The following is a 6677-nucleotide window of genomic DNA, read 5'->3' as shown; positions in this document are numbered from 1 at the left end:
TTATTATTAATATGATTTTTTTTTTTTTTTTTTTTTTTTTTTTTTTTTTTTTTTTTGCTGCATCCGACCTAGATATGGATCAAAAGGTCTCCTGTCGGCATGCTTTGCCTTTGTAATCCTTTGTAATATATATATATATATATACATATATATATACATATATATATACATATATATATATATATACATATATATATATATACATATATATATATATATACATATATATATATATATATATATATATATATATACATATATATACATGACACACAGGAAACCCACAGTCGGAGAAAATAAACTTCAAAGTTTATTTTCTCCGACTATGGGTTTCTTGTGTGTCATTTACAAATGTGCTACTACATTTCTTTTTAGATATATACTATATATATATATATATATATACTGTATATATATATACATATATATACACATATATACACTTATACATACATATATATATATATATATAATATATATACATATACACATACATATACATATATATACATATACTATATATATATACATATACATATAAATACATATACATATATATACACATATATATACATATATATACACATATACATATATATGCATATACATACATATATACATATACATACATATATACATATACATATATAATACATATACATATATATGCATATCCATACATATATACATATACATATATATATATACATATATATGTATATACATACATATATACATATACATATATATATACATATATATGCATATACATACATATATACATATACATGCATATACATACATATATATAAATATATATACATATATTATGTCAAGAGCGGTCGGACAAAATAGCACCCACTGTCCTTCCTTGACCCAACCATTTCAAGGGCATGTAACCTGAGCCCCCCCCCCCACTTTCCTCATCCCCTTCTATGTATCCCTCATTTCCTCATATATACTTGTACCTTAACTTCATGTAAGCATTCTGCTGAAGAGGACTACAGATACTAGTCGAAATATACAGTTTCCCTGTATTTTCCGTTATTATTTCTCCGATAGTGGGTTTATAGTGAGCTTTTACAAATGTGTTATAACATACCAATTTCCAACATATATATATATACATATACATATAAATATATGTACATATATGTATACATATACATATACATATATATGTGTATGTTTCTTAAGACAGATTGAACATTTTTAGAAGTTCCGCCATGGGATACGAACCCTGACCCGTGCGTCGATAATCACGAGGTCAAGACGTTAGCAACCATGCCACATGGTTGCTAACGTCTTGACCTCGTGAATATCGACGCACGGGTCAGGGTTCGTATCCCATGGCGGAACTTCTAAAAATGTTCATACATATATATATACATATATATACACATATATATACATATATATACACATATACACACACACACACATATATATATATATATATATATACATATATGTATATACATATATGTTTTGTATGTTAAAGACAGATTGAACATTTTTAGAAGATCTGCCATGGGATTCGAACCCTGACCCGTGCGTCCATAATCACGAGGTCAAGACGCTAGCAACCGTGCTACATGTGATGATTCAAAAGGAATCCCCTGGCAGAGCTTCTAAAAATGTTCAAATCTGTCTTTAACATACACAACTTGTCGGAGGGCTCGCCTAATAAGGGAATTGGATGAAAATGAGACTAGATCTTCCAATGTTACGTGAAGCGTGGTCGGGGACTTGTACAGTCCTTTTGAACCATCACATGTGGCACGGTTACTTGCGTCTTGACCTCGTGATTATGGACGCACGGGTCAGGGTTCAAATCCCATGGCAGAGCTTCTAAAAATGTTCAATCTGTCTTTAACATACACAACATATATGCATATATATATATATATATATATATATATATGTGTGTATATATATATATATGTATATATATGAGAGAGAGAGAGAGAGAGAGAGGGAGAACAGGGTCTGCTAGGAGTAGGAGGAGAAGGAGGAGGTGGAGGAGTAGGAGGAGAAGGAGGAGGTGGAGGAGGAGAAGAAGGAGGAGGAGGAGGAGGAGGATAAGATAATTCATCTGCTCTCCTGGCTTAGGAAATAGGTTCACTTTCCTAATACAGCTACCCTACCCTACCCTACCCTCCCCTCCCTTCCTTTCCCCAGCCTGATATGATAAGATCATTTTCCAAAAGTTAACTTCATAGACTGAAGTCTTGGCGAACGAGTCCCACGGTGCATATTTGTCTATAAAGTGTTCCTGGCACTGCCCGGCGCAACAGTAACACTGTGGTCTTTCTGTGACCCACCTTCTTTGGCACTGTGCTTCCCATGACCCCGAGGGACAAGACGCGACCTGACATGACCCTAAAGACCAGAGGGGTCTCACAATACCCAAACCCAAGAAAACCTTAAGTCAAGAGGTCATCAAGAATGACCCAATCTCAGATCGAGCTAACGAGAACCTGGCACTGAAGGGGAGTTCTCAAGTGCCACGTACATCACTCCATGGCACCGTGCACAACGACCACGGCGACAGCTGGGCAGATAGACCGCGTGCCACTGGGTGACGAGGAAGGGCCGGGTAGAGAGAGACGCGCTGCACCAGCTGAGTGAGTGAGAGAGAGAAAGAGAGAGCGAAAGAGAGAAAGAGAGAGCGAAAGAGAGAGAGAGAGAGAGAGAGAGAGAGAGAGAGAGAGAGAGAGAGAGAGAGAGAGAGAGAGAGAGAGAGAGAGAGAGAGAGAGAGAGAGAGAGAGAGAGAGAGAGAGAGAGAGAGAGAGAGAGAGAGAGAGAGAGAGAGAGAGAGAGAGGGGTTGAGAGAGAGAGAGAGAGGGGTTGAGAGATAGAGAGAGAGGTTGAGAGATAGAGAGATATAGAGAGAGCGAGACAGGTTGAGAAAGGGAGGGAGGGAAGAAGGGAGGGAGGGAAGAAGGGAGGGAGGGAGAGAGAGAGAGAGAGAGAGAGAGAGAGAGAGAGAGAGAGAGAGAGAGAGAGAGAGTGAGTGAGTGAGTGAGTGAGTGAGTGAGTGAGTGAGAGAGAGGGAGAGAGAGAGAAAACGAGACAGAAATAAATCCATCCAGAAATGCCTTCGCAAGGTCAAGGCACCCGAGACCACTTCCTCCTCCCCTCGAAGCATGTCCCTCTCTTTCGTTCTTTGCATCCTTGGGGGCGTTTCCCGAAATACCCGACAGCCACAGCCATGACGAGGACAAGAAATCGTTGGAGTCAAAAAGGCTCTAGACCCGTGGTCCATAATCTGTCCTCCGTGATGGACTACCTAGAGGTCCACAGAGAACGACAAGTGGGGTCACAGCCCGAAAACTAGTAGCAGTTAGTAGATGCAGAAAACCAGTGTTGTAAAATGGTTTCTCCGAGAAGCTGAAGAAAAACAGGAACGCATAAGTATGGGAGATATGCGAGAATACAGGGTAAGAACCCCTATCCATATACGTTCTACGGCACTGGTTCTCGACATTCTTCATAAACCCTGCACTTATGAAATCCTGTTTCCTGGGCTCCTCGAGACTCCTTCACCACTGAATAAAATCTTCTGTCTCTAGTTTTCTTTAGAAGGCTCTGTAGCACTCTCAGGGTTTTCTAGAACCTAGGCGCGAAGAACCTCTATTCTAGAGAATAGTGCCCCGTCCTCTTTGAGAGTGCGTTCTTTGACAGCAAGCTGTCAGCAAGATGCATACACGCCAGCAGGCCTGACTAATATATCGGTGACAGTAAAGCTGATTTTACTGTCTGACATTGTCGATGTTCGTCTTCATTGCAACACATAAGTCTTGTCACTTGAACGCCACTGTGACAGCTGTAAGAAAAACGAAGTGAGGGAGATGGAAGGAGTTTAAATCCTTGTCCTTTAAATCTAGTAAAAGACGTATCGGTGTGCTAACGACATACTCGTACTGCCATCAGAGAGAGCGAAAGAGAGAGAGAGAGAGAGAGAGAGAGAGAGAGAGAGAGAGAGAGAGAGAGAGAGAGAGAGAGAGAGAGAGAGAGACCAAGAATGCTCAAACATTCAACAGATGCTTCACATAGCATGTTGGTCTTTTTTGGAAAGTGAGGTCAATACAAAATATTTATCGGTCTATTTGGCGACATTGTCAGGATTCCCACGCACGTCTACAGGGCCTGGGAGCCATAAACAAAAATATCATTGTGACACAGCTGTTCCCATTTGAGTCCCTTTCACTCACTCAGCATTGTGACGCGTTCTATTCATTTCTGTTTAGTCTTACGTCAAATTCAAGGTTCGGCACATACGAGACCGCGCACGGTCATCATGTCTTGTACTGAGACGTGTATGGAACTTGGGGGTCTCTCGGGACGATACCGAAGGTGTGGGGAGCCAGTCAGCCAGCTCTTCTTTCCCGTCCCGTCCCGCACCACAAGAAGGTGAGGAGCATACTACGCCAGGAGGCGCTGAGTAGCTGCAGCCGAAACAGTCAATTTGGCCCTTATATGCACTCTGGGGACTGTTTGGGGGCAGATAGCATTCGTTGCGGGGAACCGAAAAGGAATGCGGGATTCGAACGTAGAGCTAAGTGAATGCGAGACAAGCACGCTTCTGATGATGCCACAAGCGCATCCGGATGGACACGAGCCTCATCCATATCAAAACATAATTCAGTCATCCCGTCTGAATATCCATTTTTGATAGAATGAACGATTTCAGACGTTCCTGAAAATTTTCTTGTAATGGAGAGTAGATTTGGTTCTTTTTGTCTTGGTTTTAGGCCTCTACATGTAGCAGCAATTGGAAGCTTAGGCTTAAGGTGACGGCACACTAGGCTAGCATGCTACTTGCTTTTGCTATTTCGTCTGAGTAGAAACGACATCGGTTATAATATTCTAGACTTCCGTAAGAACATCTCAACAATGTGTCTGGGTGTGTATAGGTTTAATTTACCTTAGTTCGTCATTCAGCTTTTCATTATATGACGCAAGAGTGATTAGACATTTGGAAATTTGAAAAAATATCGTAACCGAAGTCGTTTCAACTCAAACGAAGTATCAAAAGCAAGTAGCATGCTAGCGAGAAATGGCTATTGTCCCGCCACATATACAGGATAATGCCTAGAACCTGTACTTAGTAAGTCCCTGGACGTCGACGAGGAAGGACGGGTGCTCAATCTTGTGTTACTTGCAGATTTTTTGCTGATAAACAGAAGCAAACTTGTGTTAAAAAAAAATCTACAATAACAGTCAAGAGCCTTTGTAAAGATACAAGAGGGGAGGAAACTGAGAAAGAATATCGATAAAAACGCGGTGCTGGATATGGGGTAAAAGTGACGAGGCCATAAAAAGCAGATTCGAAAGAAAATTATCATTTCCGAAAAGGTCACAGTTTTCAGATTCTTGCGAGTGAAGAATATGGCCACGGACGGAAAAGCCAAAACTAAAAATGGAGCACAGAATGCTGAAAGTAAGAAAGGCCGGGGGGGGTGGGGGGGTGGCGAAAGAAGTCAAGCTGAAACAAAGCTTGGCACAACCAGGTAGAACAGTGATTCCAAAAACTATCCTATATGCAGTGTTCTCGGATTTTTTTTTCTTTCTTTCTTTTCTTCACATTCTCAAGTTCCAAGGGCTCAATGTGTAAAAGAAGAAGAAAAAAAAAGGTCCCCCGGTGAAATTTTGAAATTAATTTCACCATTCGATTTTTCATAAAATTTCTTCACAAATAAGGTTAACATATGGTGGGGGATAAAAGTCTAATGTACTAAATTTATAGTATGCTGATTCTTTATAACAACATATTCAATCGGGCAAAAGAAAAGAAAAAACAATCACAGAAAAAAGGTCAGACCCAGGGAAGGGGGTTGTGGTTACATCCAGAGAAGTAAGGGCCCATGAGCGTGTATGTACTTTTTCTTCGCTTGATAAATTAAATATAATATCTGTACACACCTGAATGCAATGTTGGCGCTTCACTAAACATTTTGCATGAAAGGAACTCGGTGGCACTTCTTTTCAACGATAAAATATGATGTGTTGCATTGTGCAAGAAGACCGTCCTTTTAAAACATTGTCTTCCGTGAAGTATCTCTTTTGTATTTTTGTGGCCAGCAGATTGCATAGGCCTAACTAAAGCACCCTTTTGATAACCATTGCATCCTTCGGTCAATGTGGTGCTTGGCTCTGCCCTTTTTAAACACAGTGAAAAGCATATCAGGGTATTTGTGCCCATTGCTTGATGGTTGGATAGGAAACCAGGATTTAAATGACGCATTATTCTCCAATTCTGGGTTGTAATATCGTACTTTCTGTTTATGTTTTTTTAATATATAAAACTGATTCTTTTGACTAGTCCATTAGTAATGAAAAAAGTCATAAAACAGAATATATACCTTTTCGTATCTAAACATTAGAAGCGGGAAGGCAACACATGCGCATATTACGCCAATTACACGTTTCTTTTGTTTAGTAAACAAAAATGCTAAAATTATAAAAATCTATTACAATATGATTTATAAAATCTGTTTTCAACAATCAAACGCTATATTATGAAAATATTTTTATTTAATTATGTAAATTGTCTTCGTTACTGCAATAGAATAAAAGGTCTAACAATAATAATAACACGAACGACCCGACATACCATGATATTAATTAGAATCAAGAGGAAATTCTCGGAAAACACTGTGACACGTCACAG

The sequence above is a fragment of the Oratosquilla oratoria genome, chromosome 21 (assembly GCF_046742065.1).
Source record: "Oratosquilla oratoria isolate Oo_2021 chromosome 21, ASM4674206v1, whole genome shotgun sequence".
In the NCBI taxonomy this organism is placed as follows: Eukaryota; Metazoa; Arthropoda; class Malacostraca; order Stomatopoda; family Squillidae; genus Oratosquilla; species Oratosquilla oratoria.
The sequence above is the reverse complement of the archived record's forward strand: the minus strand, read 5'-3'. Positions refer to the sequence as shown.